The sequence below is a fragment of the Drosophila hydei genome, unplaced genomic scaffold (assembly GCF_003285905.1).
Source record: "Drosophila hydei strain 15085-1641.00,03,60 unplaced genomic scaffold, DhydRS2 tig00000451-arrow-arrow-pilon, whole genome shotgun sequence".
Classification (NCBI taxonomy): domain Eukaryota; kingdom Metazoa; phylum Arthropoda; class Insecta; order Diptera; family Drosophilidae; genus Drosophila; species Drosophila hydei.
In genome coordinates, this window is record NW_022045734.1 from 10,001 (window position 1) to 17,500 (window position 7,500).

General features: G+C 34.1%; 2 non-coding genes across 2 annotated transcripts in view; both read right to left on the reverse strand.

Moving 5' to 3' along the window:
• LOC115483117 overlaps nucleotides 1-483 on the reverse strand; it is a 1,995-nt gene extending 1,512 nt beyond the window's left edge. The window contains exon 1 of the ribosomal RNA XR_003944246.1: nucleotides 1-483. This exon is cut by the window's left edge and continues 1,512 nt beyond it. This is a non-coding gene — a ribosomal RNA (small subunit ribosomal RNA).
• Nucleotides 484-4,513: 4,030 nt separating this feature from the next.
• The window catches only part of LOC115483115, a 3,961-nt gene continuing 974 nt past the window's right edge, over nucleotides 4,514-7,500 (reverse strand). Inside the window, exon 1 of the ribosomal RNA XR_003944244.1 lies at nucleotides 4,514-7,500. This exon is cut by the window's right edge and continues 974 nt beyond it. This is a non-coding gene — a ribosomal RNA (large subunit ribosomal RNA).

Here is a 7,500-nt window from a genome sequence, read left to right on the forward strand (position 1 = left end):
TTATTTTTCGTCACTACCTCCCCGAGCTGGGAGTGGGTAATTTACGCGCCTGCTGCCTTCCTTAGATGTGGTAGCCGTTTCTCAGGCTCCCTCTCCGGAATCGAACCCTGATTCCCCGTTACCCGTTGCAACCATGGTAGTCCTAGATACTACCATCAAAAGTTGATAGGGCAGACATTTGAAAGATCTGTCGTCGGTACAAGACCATACGATCTGCATGTTATCTAGAGTTCAACCAATGTAACGATCTAGCGATCGCTTGGTTTTAGCCTAATAAAAGCACACGTTCCAAAAGGTCCGTGTTTTAATTGCATGTATTAGCTCTAGAATTACCACAGTTATCCAAGTAACTGTTAACGATCTAAGGAACCATAACTGATATAATGAGCCTTTTGCGGTTTCACTTTTAATTCGTGTGTACTTAGACATGCATGGCTTAATCTTTGAGACAAGCATATAACTACTGGCAGGATCAACCAGAATAATGTTATTTTTTTGTTTTTACTTATACATATACGTATAAGTTTTTATATATACAAATTTAATTAACATGACATTTTAATATATTTTTGAATAAAATATATATAAATAGATATGCATCAAACGAATATGGCCATCTTTATATGGCGTTTCATGTTCGTTAATTTTATATTGACATATTTATATTATTATAACTATTTTATATCTATACAATTATACATAATTCGTTCAAAAATATTTTTTTATGATCGCTTAACTTAATATTATATCACACAGTGTTCAATTCCATATACCGGAATGAGCACTTTTGTTTTGATGATAACTATATAATTTATCTACTTGTATAGGCTAATACATATGAACAATTTCAACATACATATTAGTGTGATAATATATTAAGAAAAACATACCATAAATAAAATGCAACATAAATATGTTTTTTACAAAACATAAACAGCTACATTTTTCTCGATGTACCTTATACCTTTCCATCGAGTTCGGTTAAATAAATAATCTGAGACTTCACGATAAATGGAAACTAATTAGTATATATTGATTAAAACTCAATATACCTTGGCAATATTTCACACATTTATCAATTGGGTATCGCAGCCAAGTGCACGATGGCAACAAATTACGATGTAGGTAATATGACTCAACACTATAATTGAGCATTAATGATATCTACTTATGATTATATGTATAAACCATATAATGTGATGAGCATCAACTGCTCACCATGTATAGGTTTTTTGACACAATCTCTATAAAACCGATCTTTTTTTTAAAGGCTACCACCAACCTATATATTATCATGTACTAAATTAATAATACAATCATATAACTTCATTATTCTTTGCCCCATACATATATAATCTATGCCGGCAAGGCAACACTCCACAATCATATGAAATTACTTTTTAAATTTTTTTTTCATATGACTTGCCTTGCGCGACACCACTCCACTATATAGGTTTTTTGACACCGATTCTATAAATCTGACATTTTTACCAAAGGCTACCACCAACCTTTATATTATCATGTACTAATTTAATAATACATTCATATAACTTCATTATTCTTTGCCCCATACATATATAATCTATGCCGGCAAGGCAACACTCCACAATCATATGAAATTACTTTTTAAATTTTTTTTTCATATGACTTGCCTTGCGCGACACCACTCCACTATATAGGTTTTTTGACACCGATTCTATAAATCTGACATTTTTACCAAAGGCTACCACCAACCTTTATATTATCATGTACTAATTTAATAATACAATCATATAACTTCATTATTCTTTGCCCCATACATATATAATCTATGCCGGCAAGGCAACACTCCACAATCATATGAAATTACTTTTTAAATTTTTTTTTCATATGACTTGCCTTGCGCGACACCACTCCACTATATAGGTTTTTTGACACCGATTCTATAAATCTGACATTTTTACCAAAGGCTACCACCAACCTTTATATTATCATGTACTAATTTAATAATACATTCATATAACTTCATTATTCTTTGCCCCATACATATATAATCTATGCCGGCAAGGCAACACTCCACAATCATATGAAATTACTTTTTAAATTTTTTTTTCATATGACTTGCCTTGCGCGACACCACTCCACTATATAGGTTTTTTGACACCGATTCTATAAATCTGACATTTTTACCAAAGGCTACCACCAACCTTTATATTATCATGTACTAATTTAATAATACATTCATATAACTTCATTATTCTTTGCCCCATACATATATAATCTATGCCGGCAAGGCAACACTCCACAATCATATGAAATAACTTTTTAAATTTTTTTTTCATATGACTTGCCTTGCGCGACACCACTCCACTATATAGGTTTTTTGACACCGATTCTATAAATCTGACATTTTTACCAAAGGCTACCACCAACCTTTATATTATCATGTACTAATTTAATAATACATTCATATAACTTCATTATTCTTTGCCCCATACATATATAATCTATGCCGGCAAGGCAACACTCCACAATCATATGAAATTACTTTTTAAATTTTTTTTTCATATGACTTGCCTTGCGCGACACCACTCCACTATATAGGTTTTTTGACACCAATTCTATAAATCTGACATTTTAACCAAAGGCTACCACCAACCTTTATATTATCATGTACTAATTTAATAATACAATCATATAACTTCATTATTCTTTACTCATTTCATATAAATAACCTAGCCGGCAAGGCAACACTCCATAACTATATGAAATTGCTTTTTAATTTTTTTTTTCATATGACTTGCCTTGCGCGACACCACTCCACTATATAGGTTTTTTGACACCAATTCTATAAAACTGACATTTTTACCAAGGGCTATCACCAACCTATATATTATAATTTACTAATTTAATAATACAATCAAATAACTTCATTATTCTTTCCCCATTTCATATAAATAACATATGCGCGGCAAAAAGGCAACCATCACACAAACACAATCATATGAAATTACTTTTTAAATTTTTTTTCATATATAACTTGCCGCCCGCCGCCGCGCGACAGCACTCCACTATATATAAGTATTTGACACCGATTCGAAAAAACTGTAATTTTAAAGGTTACCACCGACTTTTATATTACTTTGTACTAAATTTAATAATACAATCATATCATTTAAATATTTTAACTGTAACAAAAAATATTTTCATTAATTATAGTTAAAAAAGCAAAGTATATTTTGTGTATTTTAAATATACAGTATATATAGTATACACACACTTATATATAATTATTATTGAGACATATATTAAATGATAATATACATCTCTTTCCGTCAATTCCATTGTATTTCTTTAATTGAAACCTTAGTTCCAAATTGTTTTCTGCATCGGTTTATTGAGTCCCCTCCACCGACTTAAATTACTCAAATATTTTGAGTTCTCTCCATCAGCTTTGAATTCTCATTTATTATAATTGAAAATTAAGTATCTCCCATAGGGCGGCTTTCATATATATATACATGTTTTTATATATAATTATAATTAAGAGACATATATATAGACTTATATAAATCTTTCCGTCAAATTCCATTGTATTTCTTTAATTGAAAAACCTTAATCTCAGTTCCAAAGTGTTTTCTGCATTGGTTTATGAGTTCCCTGCACCGACTTCAATTACTCAACTATTTTGAGTTCTCTCCATCAGCTTTGAGTTCTCATATATACATATGCTTATATATAATTATAAGTAAGACATATATGATTTATATACATCTTTCCGTCAATTCCATTGTATTTCTTTAATAGAAACTTAAGTTCCAAATTGTTTTTTGCATCGATTTATATGAGATATGAGTTCCCTCCACCAACTTCAATTACTCAAATATTTTGAGTTCTCTCCATCAGCTTTGAGTTCTCATATATACATATGCTTATATATAATTATAATTAAGACATATATGATTTTATATACATCTTTCCGTCAATTCCATTGGATTTCTTTAATTGAAACCTAAGTTCCAAATTGTTTTTTTGCATCGATTGATATGATATATGAGTTCCCTCCACCAACTTCAATTACTCAAATATTTTGAGTTCTCTCCATCAGCTTTGAGATCTCTTATACATATTTGAAAATTAAGTATCTCCCATAGGGCTTTCATATATACATGTTTATTTATATATAATATTTTTTATATAATATCCAAATAAACATATATATATTATATACACACAAATAATATAATTATTCAAACATATATTTATATATATATATATAGATATAAAGGTATATAGATATACACATATATATTATATATACATATAAATAGATATAAAAACATTCATATTATAATATATGTTCCTTCCGTCAATTCCATTTTTGTTACAAAAATACAGCTCTCATAAGACATAAAGTAGAAAATGCATATACATATACTTTCAATACAATAGCAAACCAAATAACTACTATATTTAAAAGCATATATATACACACAACTACGATATGTATATATGAGTGTTTGTTTTTTTGATATCGAATCATATCAAGCAAAGGATAAGCTTCAGTGGATCGCAGTATGGCAGCTGCTCAACCACTTACAACACCTTGCCTGTTACAAAAGTCGTTTACAATTGATTCCAGGCTTTGTCATTGTATTAAATAATGTTTTAAAATATAACTAGCGCGGCATCAGGTGATCGAAGATCCTCCCAATTTACTATGTTATATATAACATTGGCATCACATCCATTGTCGTTTATAAAATGAATTATAAACTTTTAATGGTTTAGAAGCCATACAATGCAAATTGCCCCTTATTTATCATTGCAGTCCAGCACGGATACGACCTTAGAGGCGTTCAGGCATAATCCAACGGACGTAGCGTCATACCACTGTTCGCTCGAACAAGTATTGTGCCATTGGTCCGTACCTGCGGTTCCTCTCGTACTACGCAGGAATGCTGTCGCAACAACGTTTTGTCATTAGTAGGGTAAAACTAACCTGTCTCACGACGGTCTAAACCCAGCTCACGTTCCCTTGCATGGGTGAACAATCCAACGCTTGGTGAATTTTGCTTCACAATGATAGGAAGAGCCGACATCGAAGGATCAAAAAGCGACGTCGCTATGAACGCTTGGCCGCCACAAGCCAGTTATCCCTATGGTAACTTTTCTGACACCTCTTGTTAAAAACTCTTTAAACCAAAAGGATCGATAGGCCGAGCTTTTGCTGTCCCTGTGTGTACTGAACACCGAGATCAAGTCAGCATTTGCCCTTTTGCTCTATGTGTGGTTTCTGTCCGCACTGAGCTGGCCTTGGGACACCTCCGTTATTATTTGAGAGATGTACCGCCCCAGTCAAACTCCCTACCTGGCAATGTCCTTGAATTGGATCATACCTGAGTAATTGGAGTTATACCAAATTATTAAATCAAAAATACATAACTGCATTTTCTCTTTAAAGAATTTGTTTGCGATTATATAACAAACTCGTGATACTTTGATCAAGAAGCTTGCATCAAAACCCAATACCATAAGACATAATAAATATATCCGTATAATGGCTAGGAAATGATACACGTTCCACTTAATCAAGTAAGTAAGGAAACAATAAGAGTAGTGGTATTTCATTGTTGATACTAAACCGAAGCTTAATATCTCCCACTTATTCTACACCTCTTATGTCTCCTTACACTGCCAGATTAGAGTCAAGCTCAAAAGGGTCTTCTTTCCCCGCTAATTATTCCAAGCCCGTTCCCTTGGCTGTGGTTTCGCTAGATAGTAGATAGGGACAGTAGGAATCTCGTTAATCCATTCATGCGCGTCACTAATTAGATGACGAGGCATTTGGCTACCTTAAGAGAGTCATAGTTACTCCCGCCGTTGACCCGCGCTTACTTGAATTTCTTCACTTTGACATTCAGAGCACTGGGCAGAAATCACATTGTGTCAACACCCGCTAGGGCCATCACAATGCTTTGTTTTAATTAGACAGTCGGATTCCCCAAGTCCGTGCCAGTTCTGAATTGATTGTTAATTGATAATCGTTATAATTTAAAAGAACTAATCGGTTGCCCGACTAGTATTCTTAAAAATTTTAGCAAGAAAGTTCCACAATTGGCTACGTAACTAAACTATCCGGGGAACAAGAAACTACCATAAAAATGATAGAAACTCTATTTACCCAGAACGAGCACATAAACCATGTTATTGTTTCCCAATCAAGCCCGACTATCTCAATCTTCAGAGCCAATCCTTATCCCGAAGTTACGGATCTAATTTGCCGACTTCCCTTACCTACATTATTCTATCGACTAGAGACTCTTCACCTTGGAGACCAGCTGCGGATATTGGTACGGCCTGTTGAGAAGTTTGCGTATCCCCACCATAAATTTTCAAGGTCCGAGGAGAAAATATCGACACAACAGTATATGTCATGCTCTTCTAGCCCATCTACCATATCTCTCTGCGAAAGACTTCCATGGTAGTACGGCTATAAAACAGAAAAGAAAACTCTTCCGATATCTCTCGACGGCTTCTTTATGGTCGTTCCTGTTGCCAGGATGAGCACGAGGCCCATATTTAATAACAAACGGATACTCAACAGGTTACGGAATTGGAACCGTATTCCCTTTCGTTCAAAATTATTCAAGTGTATAAAAATCGGTATATAGGCACATTGATTCTGATTTTTCTTTACTTGAAAATTTTCGGCTTTCGCCTTGAACTTAGGACCGACTAACTCGTGATCAACCACTGTTCACACGAAACCCTTCTCCACTTCAGTCCTCCAAGGTCTCATTCGATTATTTGCTACTACCACCAAGATCTGTACCAATAGCGGCTCCATGCAGGCTTACGCCAAACACTTCTATGCACACCATTGTACCTTCCTACTCACTAAAGTTTCAAAATTTATATTACAAGTAATATAAATCATCTACTTTAGCGGTAATGTATAGGTATACAACTTAAGCGCCATCCATTTTAAGGGCTAGTTGCTTCGGCAGGTGAGTTGTTACACACTCCTTAGCGGATTTCGACTTCCATGATCACCGTCCTGCTGTTTTAAGCAACCAACGCCTTTCATGGTTTCTGTATGAGTTGTTAATTTGGGCACCGTAACATTACGTTTGGTTCATCCCACAGCGCCAGTTCTGCTTACCAAAAGTGGCCCACTGGGCACATTATATCATAACCTTAAACTTCATATCAAGAAAGTTAAGGTTCTTACCCATTTAAAGTTTGAGAATAGGTTAAGATCGTTTCGACCCTAAGGCCTCTAATCATTCGCTTTACCAGATAAGATTATTTTATATAATATTTATATGCACCAGCTATCCTGAGGGAAACTTCGGAAGGAACCAGCTACTAGATGGTTCGATTGGTCTTTCGCCCCTATACTCAATTCTGACAATCGATTTGCACGTCAGAACTGTTTCGGTCTTCCATCAGGGTTTCCCCTGACTTCAACCTGATCAAGTATAGTTCACCATCTTTCGGGTCACAGCATATATGCTC